The sequence below is a fragment of the Myodes glareolus genome, chromosome 4 (assembly GCF_982192425.1).
Source record: "Myodes glareolus chromosome 4, mMyoGla1.1, whole genome shotgun sequence".
NCBI lineage: Eukaryota > Metazoa > Chordata > Mammalia > Rodentia > Cricetidae > Myodes > Myodes glareolus.
Window position 1 is genome coordinate 68,165,110 of NC_142029.1, and position 3,856 is coordinate 68,168,965.

Genomic DNA, 3,856 nt, shown 5'->3' on the forward strand with positions numbered 1-3,856 from the left:
ATAGCCTTTGCGTTCCCCACAAATGGCACAAGTGTTGCAATGGTGACTTTTAGGAACTTTCAGTTGGCCATAACAGATGTACTCAGGATCTCTTTGCTGGCCATCTCTCAGGGCTAGCAGCTGCTCTTCTGGGTACTCCAGTGGTTTCTTCATGAAGTCCCCAGATACAACTCACTAAGTGAATTCTCCATCGTCATTCAGGCAAATGCATCACTGTAGTTCCAGGTTGTGACTAAAACATTTTCAGGTGACAATGACTTTGGTGTCCAGATATTTCTACAGCAGAGCTGTCAGGTAAGAGCTCCTAATATTTCAAAAGGGCAGCATTCTCAAGCTGTGGTGGTGTGCACTGCAGTTCCTGGCAGAGTGCCACATACATCATTTCAAATTGATTTGTCAAGGGGCACTTCTTCTGGGAGTGTTTCCAAGCATATTGCCTCTCCACAATCATCTGGTTAAAACTAAATACCACATTATGCTCTGAAAGTAGACAAGATCCTTCCCACACTCCTTTGGTATTGTTGGTATATACTTAGTCATAACCATATCACCCAGGTACTTCTGGCAGATCTCTACAGTCATGGAATACTGGCAATCACTGACCCTAGATTACAGATGCAGTTCAAAGAAGTTGTAGCAGCTCCCACTCCTGCATCTCACTGTCTGCATTATCCCTGATTTTGCCCTCATGAACACATTCCTTAGCCCAGCAGTTGCCCATCTTATTCTTTAAGAGAATACCTTCCCATCCACTGTGGAAATGTCCTAAATATCAGTTGTTCTTATCCAACTGGTTCTTTCTCCAAGCCTTGTTTTCTTACTTCATGTATAACAAAGCTGCAACTGATAATAATTTTTCATTTTTTTCCATTTAAAAAAGTTTTAGGACGTATAAAACAAGGCAACATTTATTCCTTCTTCTTGTCTTCTGGCATGGGGTCTGTGGATGGCTCCTCTACTGTTGCACTGTTGCTCTCTGAGCCAGTATTACTATCACTGGTCCCTTTCGACCTCCATGCTGTCAACCCCCTCCTGCCCACTCTCCTTGTCCTCAGGAAGAGATATGCCTTCTTCACCATTCTGCTGACTCTCTGTCGTTTCTTCCAGGTGTGTCTCCTCTGTCTCCATAGGGATGTTCTCTTCATCCTTCTTCCCCTCGGCTTTGTTTGTTGCTTGCTCTTCCTCAGGGGCAATGCTGCCCTGACTGTGCTCGGATTGCTCTGCTGCTTCCTTCTCCCATTCCTCCTGCCTTTTGAGGGCCTGCTTCTCTGCCTGTGCAATTTCGGTTGCGATTCCATGTCTACTTCCACCTTCAGACTGCATAACCTTTTAAGTTCATTGTTAAAGGAATCTGTACTTTCCAGGAATTTCCTCTTCTTTTTCTGGTATCGCTCCTCTATCTGAATAAGTTCAACTTCTAGTTTTCACTGATGAACCATTAAAGACTGGACCTGTCGCTTGAGGACCTGCATTCTAGCGGATGTGACAACTGACAGCACATCAGGGACCACTCTCTCACTGAGGAGCTCACTATGAGGCGGTGGTTTCTCTGGAAACGGGCGGAAGCTGTATGCTTCATTGAAAAGCCGTCATCATAATCATCTGAATCCTCAGCAAGCTGAATGCTCATAGGTTCTCCTTTCTCCATGCGAGACTGTCTCTGCTGACTTTCTTCCTCTAATGCAGCTTCGGCACGACTTTTTGCATTAATATATGCAAGGTATGCAGGGGAATTATGATGCGCCTTCATAGATTCATTGTACTCTATATTTTCGGCTTCGTATTCATTTAAATATTCTTGTTTCTCTTCATCAGTGAGATCTCGCCACGCGCCACCAATAATCTTGCCAATTTCACACAACTTTAGGTCAGGATTGGAAGCCTTTAGTCGGCCCCAGACTTTTCTGCTGTACCTACATAGGGCATCAGTGGCTTATCTGGTGTCTTTGGAGGCTTTGGAATCGTGACCCCAGATGATGCCGTGACCCGGCTTTTGGTGCCCGGGTTCCCTCCCAGCCTGTAGTTGTTGTAGGCGAGATGATTGTATGGATTGTATTCCACAAACTCTGGTGTGCAGCGCATTTGTGCTGCAGGAGCTGGGATGGAAGGTGGGGCGTAAGATGATTTTTTTGACATTTTGGAAGATTAAGTTCTCAGTTCTTTAAGAATGAATCTGAGACACTATGGGCCAAAAAGGCACCTGCAGCTCCGGATTCGCTTTCCTTTGTCTTCTTCTATTTTTTTTTTTTTCAGAATAAGAAGAGCAAGAAAGAGGTTTTTATATTGGGGTCACACATACATTTTCCTGATATTATTTTCGTCTGTATTTTTTTAATTAGACGTTATTCTGACCTCCAGATCTGCGAGCTAAGTAAATGTCTTCCCTTTAAACCCTAGCCAGTGCCTGGAAACTTTTTATAGCAATGGAAAATGGATAGAGACTCCATTCATAATATGATGGATTGTATATTTATTGGCAAAAGAAGAAAGAACATTAGTAACACATTTATTATACAGAGAAGGTTGTAAGTTGAATGAATAGTTATGCTAGAAATTTACAGATGCTTGAAATTCTAAACTTTAGTATTTAAACTCATTCATTGACCCTCTCTAAATAAATTTCTTAATTACTGTATCAAAAGCTATAAACATTTTAAATGATTTCAATTGTAACTCCCAACGTTGGACTATTTAAGCAAACATTTGCATATATATATATGTATTACATACTATTAGAAACTATTAAAATACAAAGTAATTATAATGATTTTTGTGCTTGGAAAATTGTACTATTCTATGCTATTGTATTGCTGAAAATATAAAATAGAACAGACAGTATGAAAATAGCATTATAGTTTCTTAAATATGAAGTGATAGAAGTTTATAATAAAATCGACCAATTCTGATTCTCATTGTATATACAAAATGATCAAAAGTAAAATCCTGAAAAGCTATTTATGTTTCTGTGTTCGTAACAGTACAATGACAAAGCCTGGGAATGGAAAACATCTGAGTTTATGAATGGATCATCTTAATGTATTATACAATGGATACACAATGGAATATTTTTCAGATTTGAACATCAAGGAGGTTCTGACACATTTATGATTCGACACCTACTTGGATGATACTTGAAGAGAGTGAGTAGCCAATCATAGTAAAATGAATATAGTCATTTTATGTTCTAGAATCAGTTGTTTTTATTAAAAATGAAATAGAATGATGATTAGTAAGGGGTGGAAATTTTGGGAGACTGTAGAAGAAGAAGAAGAGGGAGCATTGTTTTAATGACTGTATTTTCTTTTATTTTTGAGATATATAATAAAATTCTCCCTTCCCATTCCTCCCTTCAGACTCTTGTATATACCCCTCCTTTCTCATTCACTTTTCTGATGTCTCTTTTCACAGATAATTGTTACATGCATGTATGCAAATTACATACATGTATATTCCTAAATATAACCTGTACAGTCTATATAGTGTTCCTTAGTATGCATATTCATCAGGGATTACCATTTGCAATTGGAAAACCAATTGTTTTTTTTCCTGGAGACTTGAGACTTGAGTACATTTGTACTTTTGAAACACACTAGAAGAGATTTATAGCTCCATCTTTTCAGCTGTTTCCTGTTTTCAGGCCACGTGATTTTTTTTCAAGGTAGTGAGATAGCTCCTTTTAATACAACAACATTCCTCTTAGATATTGTCAGTCCACTCTTTCTGAATTATTTCCCAACCTCAGTGGAGTGTGTTCAGGAAGAATCTGAGCAATAGGAAGCAGGGCGACTGAGAAACACTACTTCTAAGAAAAGCAATGAGTTTCCAGTTAGCACACTGTACTCCTTGCCAGGCACTT

At 39.3% G+C, this 3,856-nt stretch overlaps 1 pseudogene; it reads right to left on the reverse strand.

The window, feature by feature from the left end:
- Positions 1–908: 908 nt before the first annotated feature.
- LOC125389041 (SWI/SNF-related matrix-associated actin-dependent regulator of chromatin subfamily E member 1 pseudogene) lies at positions 909–2,136 on the reverse strand (annotated as a pseudogene).
- Between the last annotated feature and the right edge of the window lie 1,720 nt (positions 2,137–3,856).